This window comes from Myodes glareolus, chromosome 26 (assembly GCF_982192425.1).
Source record: "Myodes glareolus chromosome 26, mMyoGla1.1, whole genome shotgun sequence".
NCBI classification, from domain to species: domain Eukaryota; kingdom Metazoa; phylum Chordata; class Mammalia; order Rodentia; family Cricetidae; genus Myodes; species Myodes glareolus.
The window spans coordinates 43,752,250-43,761,295 of NC_142051.1; the positions used below are offsets into that span (position 1 = coordinate 43,752,250).

The following is a 9,046-nucleotide window of genomic DNA, read 5'->3' on the forward strand; positions in this document are numbered from 1 at the left end:
CAGGGTTACAGAACGCTCCACTAGAAAAGATTATGAGGAAAATCTCAGCCAAGCACCACCTCTTACAGGTCACACAGATTTCCCAACAGTATGGTCTTTAATGCCAGCCACCTGGCCCCACCCTAGCCTCTGCTCCACACTGCCCTCTCCTGGAGACATATGGAAACAGCCGCTGGGAGGCGTTTGAGTTATAGGACTCTTTGCCTGCCTAATAAAGGCTTGCTTGGGGAGCTAGTCTCCAAGCTGTCTCTTTGCAGAACTCACTTTCTCCTGCATCCCTTCTTGCCTGATGGAGCCCCCGTTTCCCCCTCTGAAGAATGGAAGAAGACAAACAGTATGGAAGCCAGTAAGAAGGGACACAGAGTCCAGGTTGGGCTGAGGGTTCTTAGCTAGTAGATCCCCTGACTTTGGAGTAGAAACCACACAGAACAACAAGAAAACCCAAAGGTCTCTGATGTACAATGCTGTGACATCACAGGCCTTAGGAAAGTCCCACAAAGCTCAAAGCTTCCATTTCTCAGGGAAACAATTTCCACGTTTTCACCATAGAAACTTCAAGTACCCTCAGGAACCAAAGACCTCAATGGACTGAGAAGGAGCCTCAAGTGTGCAGACTCACGGCTCCAAACACACATCCCACTGACCTACAGCAGGCAGGTCATTTTGCAAGCTGTGAATTCCCAGCTCCCTGCACCATGGTCAGTTGTTCAGCACTGTTTTACTAAGTATTTATTATGTCCTAAGCAAAGCGATTTCCTCAAACCTTAATAGCAACACCACGAAGTCAGGCACTGCTATCGGCTTCACCCAGTGGGGAAACTGAGGCACTGAACAAGAGGCTTTCTTGCCGGCAGACAGATCGGTAGGGGTATGGTTGGAGTTTGAACTCAGAACCCAGTTTCTTCACTACCAACATGAGGCACACAGTGTGCATGTAGGCTTGCTTGCATCCTGGACATAGTAGAAATCGAACTTTATCAAAGACAACCCATTCCTTGGGACAATCGACTGGGTTGTGTAAGATAATACATGGGTCCCACAGGGTATGACATTTAATACAGATTCACGGTTTGGGGAAGTTATTATTGAAATTCATGACTAAGTTGAGCTGCTGATCTAAGAGTCACTGCCTGCCTTTCTGGACTAGGAGGATGTCAGAAGGAGAAAAGTTCTTAGAACCGGTGTTCCAAAGGTTCATATGAAAATGAATGATGGGGAGGTACATGTGTCATAAAAGTGCACTGTAGATCTTTTTAAATTGTAAACTTTAGGGCTGCCAGAGTTGAAACTAGGATATTGTTCCTGTAATCCTGGGCTCAGACACTAGATGGTGCTACATTCTCTAATGCAGAACCACATAATTCTCCTGCAGAAAAAAATCAAGAGCTTGAACATTAGATTTTTTTAAACTGGTGTATCAGACATCTTCCCAAGGTGAACAGACTTCATCCCAGTCAATAACCCCCATTTCACCCAAATAAATGAGAAGATATTTTTTTAGTACTGTGTATCAGTCTCTGGTGGGAACAGGGCCTTGATTCAGACAAAAGCCATTCAGTCCCGCCCCCTCTACCCATCCTCCCCAGCCCTCTACCATCTACCCCAGACATCCACCCCTTCTCAGCCCTCCACCCATCCTTCCCAGTCCTCCCGCTGTCCCCAGGGAACTCCAGAAGAATCAGGGCAGGTCACAGAGGCAAGGAGAGATGCAGCTGGCTGAGGGAGACCGTGGATATAATTTTCTCTATCTTTACTTTGCAGAGAGGAAAAATGGTGGTGGCCCAGAAAAAGACAGTGAATTACCCAGGGCGGCACAGCCTGACAGACCAGCACCCTTACCCAATGTGCTCCGCGCCGTCCTTATAAGTCCACTTGGGAACGCCCCTCCCCTTGAGAGTCGAGCAAGCAAATGAGAGGCGGGCAAAGTTCTAATTGTGTGCATTTCTAAGACTGACTCACACATCCTAACTCAGGCGAAGCTGCGCCCAATGGGCACCGTGAATTTCCACAGAACAGCGCCACCTATGAACACGGGTGGCCGGGCTTTCACCACAAGCCCATTGCCCAACAGGTCTTGCTCAGAGGTGTCAGGAACCAACACGCTTGCCTTGCACAGCTCCGAGGAAGTGCCACACCTTTCCACCAAGAACAGCTGCTCTGAACCTCTGCTTGCTTCAGGCATTTCCAATCTTGGCTTAGACTGGGATGGAGCCAAAACAAATGATCAGGGAGGGGACTAGAGCCCTGTCTCCTGAACAGGTTGGTTTGGCCACTTGGGTAAATAACTTTCTCTGAGGCTGTCCCCACCCAAATCTGGGGGGAGGGGGAAGTTCACTTGAACCTCTGTAATCTCAAGTGTGCAAAGGCTGTTTTTTGCACAGTCTGTACCTAGCACAACACCTCACGAGATTGATGTAAGTAGACCATGGTAGATTCTCTGATCTACACACTGTAAATATTGAAAGTGTGCATTTTCTGTTTCTTCCCCTTAAAAGAATTAACTATCAGGCCAATCGTTTTGGCATACAGTTGTAATCCTAGTATTAGTCTAAAGCAGGAGGATTACTGTGAGTTGAAGACCAGTCTGAGAAGCTACACAGTAATACCCCCTACACACACACACACACACACACACACACACACACACAAACGCTTTAATTGGGGAATTTTCCTCACATACAAAAAGGATCATGGGATACTTAAGGGCTGGAGAGCCAAGTCAGCTGATGGGAGCACTTGCTGCTCTTACAGGAGACCTGAGGTCAGTTCCTAGCACCCACCCTGGACAATTCATAGCCACCCATAATTCCAGCTCCAGGGAATCTGACACCTTCCAGCCTCTGAAGGCACCTGACTATGTGGTATGCACACACAGACTCACACACAGAGAGATCTAAATAGAAATGTGTTCCTTTTTAATGTGGAATAATGAAGACATATTGCTGTCTGTAGCAACTCAGGAGTAGATGAGTGAGTGAATTATTTTCAGCTTCCTATTTTTATAATAAAACTTTGGTGGGAGGGGCATTGTTTAGCACTTACTATGACTGGGAAATACTTTGAACAAGTTACTTAACCCTTTGGGGCCTTCTTCAACTGTCCAAAGGGGTGTTAATCATAGTGCTGCCCTTATGGCTGTGGTAAAACCTTTAGAGAATGACTAGCGTAATCAATACTCAGAAAGGATTATTACTGTTTTTGTTTTTGTATTGGTAGTGGGGGGGTTGTTATTGTTGTTACTGTTGTAGTTGTATTTAGTTTTTTGAGACAGGGTTTCTCTGTGTAGCTCTGGCTGTCCTGGGAACTCACTCTGTAGACCAGGCTGGTCTCAAACTCATAGAAACCCACATTCCTCTGACTCCCGAGGGCTGGGATTAAAGGTATGTGCCACCACCGCCCAGCTAGAAGTGTTACATCTTGATATCTCCTGGGACCAAGCATGACGACTTGTCTATAGATAGAGAGGCGAAAGACAGGCCTACCAGATGTGGAGGGAGGGTGCCATTCGACAAGAAGGCAGCCCTGCAAGCCATCGTAACACAGCGGGAAGAATGTCTAACCAGAAGCTTGGGGTGTGCAACCCTGGGTGAAGCAATTCAAGTCAACACAGGGTGTAGGGGCTGAGCGTGTGATTGGGAAAGGAGGAAGGAACAAAGGTGTGGAAGGTGTCACAACAAGGGTGCAGGAAACCAGCCACAAGCCGAGAACCCAGAAGAGCGGGCTGATGGCAGAAGTCAGCTAGAGAAAAACCTGCTTCTAAGCCACGCTGCAGTCCAGTCATGTGTGCAGCCAAAGACAGGCATGAAAAATTAGTAGAGGAAGGGACGAACAGACTTGTTCTTGGAAAGGTTGTGTCTGTGTGGGGCGTTCCCAAGCACAGACAAGAAAGTCAGCATGGAGGCTCTGCCTGTCCCCACAGCACATGCCACGATGTCATTTCTGTTCAGCCATTTCCTGACTTAGCTCCTGTCTCCCCACGGGACCAAGGTCACAGTGAAGGCAGCAAACCCATCTGTCTCGCTGTCTCCCGAAAGTCTCCTCCATATCTCCAAGTACCAGGCACCAAAACCCAACTGATCAACAAAAAAACTAAGGACAGGGCCAGCTGCTTCTGGAGCTTAGGCCCCTGGTTAGGGGCGCAAATGGGAGGCTGGGAAGAGGATGGTGGTGTGTCAGGGCTTCAGCCCTAGGGACGCGAAGAGGGGGAGTGTCCTGGTTAGGGTTGTCATGGCTGTGATGAAACACTATGACCAAAAGCAACTTAGGGAGGGAAGGGTTTATGTCCCTCATGGTTCCATCATCACAAGCAGTGAGGACAGGAACTCAAGCCGGGCAGGAACCTGGAAGCAGGCACTGATGCAGAGGCCATGGAAGGGTGATGCTAGCTGACTTGCTTCCATGGCTTGCTCGGTCTGCTTTCTTTTTCTTTTCTTTCTTCTTCTTTTTTTCAATTTCTCCAAAATTTTATTTTCATTTGAATTACGGGGCCAGCCAGATATTCCAATAAGATATTCACTTTTCTTCAGGAGAAAGGAAACACTCCCATGCCGTTAACAATCATATACATCTCCCACTTCTTTAAGGGTTTAAAAAAAATCACATCAAGTTACTGTGTTAAGTAAAATTAACCCTTTACAACACCAAAGAAACCACACCCAGGATAACTGTTTTGGTAATAGAAACCTAGTAAAAATGATCACAGGTCAAATGCATTTTTCAGTTTGGATTGTTTTCACGTTGTTCTGTTTAGGAACAAGCCAGAAGCCTGCTCTGCCTCCAGCTCCCAACGCATTAGAAGCACACATTTCTTTGACACACCGCACTCATCTTGCACACCAGGATTCTAGCACTACTCAATGCTTGCCCACGTGGAAGCTGTTTTCTGTCTGGAGTTCTAAGAGCAAGCTCGGCAAGGGGACACCCCTTCCACCTGGTGTAATGGCTGCGGTCACCCTTAAATCCTGACTCATGGCACAGGATGGCGAGGACCGGGTCAGCTCGGCCGAGTCTGTCTCCTGCTGAGGATTTCTTAGTCCAGGAGACTGAATGTTTTTCCTATTTCCACTATCGACCAATTCTCACTCCCCTCCCCTCCCCTCCCCTCTCCTCTCCTCTCTTCTTCCACCCACACCCTGGTGGAGAGAGCCTTGGGAACTCTTTATCGAACACTGCCATCTAAATGAAATAGAAAGAACACACCTGCATCTCCTGGAATGGTTTTTCTGACTTGTGTTCCTTGAAGGAAGGAAGCCTTAAAACTCGGTCAAACCCCAGCTTGGGGGGGGGGGGGCTCCTTTTACTGGTCCTGAATCGTTCAGTTTGTAACAGAGGCTAGCAAAGAATCGTCATTGTTTTTAGTCAGCTACAGCCATGCTGAACTGGATCGGGCAAACTCAGACTTTAAATCGTTCGTTGTGACCTGTGTGTCACTGAGATGGACAGACCCCATCCTAGTAACTTTACAGAGATACAGTCTAGGAGACATAGTAACTTTACAGAGATACAGTCTAGGAGACATAGTAACTTTACAGAGATACAGTCTAGGAGACATTGTTTAGAGCCAGGGCTCTTCTTTTCCCAAGAGAAGCCGAAGTTTTAACTATTCAGTTTCACGACTACTGTACCGGATATGACTTACTCTGAGAAGGAAAGGGGGATCTACAGAGCCCCCCCCCCCGCCCCACAAAGAATCAGCATTATTAGCATAATCTGTATCATTCATAGGTATGGCAATCTTGGGACTCATTTTGAGTGAATAAGGCCAATATTCTGCAAGTCCACGTAGAGGACTGAGCTCCAGGTCTGTAGTTCCAGCTGCCAACGGTGCCCCACGGGGTAACTGAGTACAAGGGATCGGTTCTTTTTCTTATAGTGCTGTGATCCTTAAATGTTAAAAAAAATCAGCATTTTCATATGATCGAGTATTTCGATTACATTTGAGCATTTTTTTAAAAAAAACTCAGGTAATAGTTACATACTACTGCAATAACATTCCTCTGCTGTACAAGTTAAATGATTTTTAAATTTGAAGTTTTAAATTAAATGATTTTTAAATTTAAGAAATGAGCATTCTAAGAGTTACATACAGAATAAACCCGTAACTTTGTTGAATGTAACGTGAGGTGTCACTGCTGCTTTAAAATACCTTCGAAAGTAAAACGAACAAATATCTTTCAACACATCCAGGTTCACAAGTCTCAAGGAAATCAAATGTCAGAAAGTTCTAGAAAGCTGTGGCAAGCATATATACACTTTTCTTATGACTTTATGACGTTCCACGTTCGAGAAGCTGTTAACTTTCAGTATCAGTTTATTTGCACGTCAACTTTATCCTCCCCAAAGATCACTCTGGATACAATTCCCCTCTGATCTCCAAAAAAATCCCTGTGCACACCATGTTCCTTTGGCGACGGCAATGATCTGGCTCTGGGATGCCAGACGTGCCCGTCCCATGCTGCAGAGATCTGCAAAGAGGAGGGGCCATGAGTGGTGTCAGCTGATGACATCAACGCTTTTTCTCTCGTGAACTCAGCCACATTCAGAACTCCTGTAGCAGGAGAATGACACAGAGATCAAGGGGAAGACCACGTGTGCACTAATCTGTAGGCGGTGGCAGCTACATTCTCCAACCTGGCCTGAAAAACAGAAAGGTAAATGAAAACCGTTCACTTAACAACAGATCGGCAGTAATGTTCCTCATGAATCCATGAGAGTGTCTGATGCCGAGTAGCTAACAGCAACTGCTGCAGTTGGATGGGATATTGTGGTGTTTATTGGCAATTAGGCTTCTTGCTGAGCTGGTCTCTTCAAATCCCTGATCTGTTCGACTAAAAAGGCCTTCTCATCATTGAACCGCTCGTCTTCCATCCTGTCGTTCTGAAACTTGCTGAGGAACTCGATGAGTTTGTTCTGGTTCACGAGGAGGATGTCTAGAATAGGCTGTGTCTTGTTGGGGTTGGCCATGAACACCTTGAACACGTGAAAGGCATTAAACTGGATGTTTCGGCTCTCGTCTCAGAGAAAGTTCATCATTAGCTTGAGGTTCTCAGGTTTGCCAATGGAATTTGTCGTGATTGTGAAGTTCACCAAGAAGCTGAAGTGACCATCTCTTTGCCACATAACTTTCCGAATGAAGTAGCTTCTTATATTCACTGAAAAAAATCTGTCAAAATGCTGTTCCAAAAATTCTACACTGAGCAATTTATGTCTTGTGAGTAAATCCTTGAATGAAGGAAATGCTTCTGAAACTATGTCAAATGTATGTAGCAAATGCTTCTGAAACTGTGTCAAATGTATGTAGCAAATACAACTGAAACTATGTCAAACATTTCTGAAGAAATCATAAAACTGTTCCGATCACAAAATGATTTTTGCAAGTGGCTCGTGTCTGATGCATTCTCCCAACATTATCCCACAACTGAAAGTTACTTCTGGAGACTCACACCCTTTCAATAACATGAACAAAATATTCTGTTGTGTGTAGATGTATTCAACAGCAGGAGTTCTTGCCCCAATGTGCCTTCTGAGAATATGGTTGAAAATTTGAGCCACATCTTTTTTACCCTCAAAGCCAATGAGCCACCGGAGTGCTAAGGAGTCCACTATTGTACAGTTCTGGAGCCAGCTGAGCTACGACTGCTGTCTGAGGTTCTTTTTCCTGTGTGCCATACAGAATCTCTTTCAAGGCAACCAACTTTTTGGAAGCATTTTTGGTAACCTTTTCTGCTTTTTTGTCAGAAATGTCTTGCTTTTCCAAAACTGCCAAGCTCTCCTTCAAGCTCTTCACAATATCTGCCGGAGATTTTTGAGACTTTCCAAACGGGAACCACATGAAGGCAGCACCAAAGGCTTCCACTGCGCTCTACCTGTTACTAGACGGGGCTGGGCCGGCCCAAGGAGCTCCCTCACTGCGTTATGGCCGCCTCAAGGCTGCTTGCTCGATCCCTGCGGTGCGCGCCCACCTGAGCGCTCTGGCCCTCCGTTGTCCTCCGCCCACAGCTGCTCCTGGCAAAGGGCTCCCGCGGTGGCCCCAGGCACTACTGTGCTCTGACTTTGGCTGTGGCTTTGAGGCCCGGCACTGCCTTCGCCTATGAGATCACCTCAACTTCTCTCAGTCCACTTTGTTATAGAACCCAGGACCACCACTAGAGGTGGCACCACCCACAATTGGCTGGGCCCTTCGCCATCAGTCACTAATTAAGAAAATGCCTATAGCTGGATCTGACGGAGGTATTTTCTCAACTGAGACCCCCCTCTCTCTGATGACTCTAACTTGTGCCAAGTTGACATTAAACTGGCCAACACAGGAAGGAAAGAAATGGGAAGCAGGTAATACCTAAGCTTTTTGGCTTAAGTGATGTGAGAATCCCTGGTTCCCCGTTTACAGGCAGAGGGCCTAGGTTGGTCCCAAAGAGGTTCCCTGTCTGTCCAGGATCTGCAGGTGCCCTTGTCTCTTACAATCCCTCCTCCCTCTCTTCAACAGGACTCCCAGAACTTGGCCCAGAACTTGGCTGTGGATCTCTGCATCTGCTTCCATCACTGGATGAAGGCTCTATGATGACAATTAGGGTAGTCACCAATCTGATTAGAGTTCTGGAACCCTCTCCACTATTGCTAGGAGTCTTAGCTGGGGTCATTCTTGTGGGTTCCTGGGAGTTTCCCTTAACCCAGCTTTTTCAGAAGGGTGCTAGGAATCCAAATCCAAGTCCTCAGGCTTGACTTACTGACTGAGCCCTCTCTCCAGCTGTGTGTTGATACAGCAGCTGATGTCCTGGTGGTGTAATTGTGGTGACCCTGATTAATCTTAGGATGTGAGAGCCCATGGACTGAACTGTATCATCTTATGCTAATGATGAAAAGGGTACCCAGGGAAAACAGAAGATGGGCTTGCCTGGCATCACTGTCACGCTGTGGGTGGCACCAGGACAACCAGGCAGCTGGGGTCAAACTGAGGCACCACTGGAGGCTGCTGCATGCCCAGCAGGTGAGGTTTTAGCAAGAAGTGCACCACAGAGATGACGACGTCAAAGCTCTCCCAAGACATCGG

The 9,046-nt window shown here is 46.8% G+C and overlaps 2 pseudogenes; both read right to left on the bottom strand.

Moving 5' to 3' along the window:
* Positions 1-6,780: 6,780 nt before the first annotated feature.
* LOC148117795 (calcium-binding protein 39 pseudogene) lies at positions 6,781-7,314 on the bottom strand (annotated as a pseudogene).
* Positions 7,314-8,811, bottom strand: LOC148117796 (calcium-binding protein 39 pseudogene; annotated as a pseudogene).
* Positions 8,812-9,046: the final 235 nt, after the last annotated feature.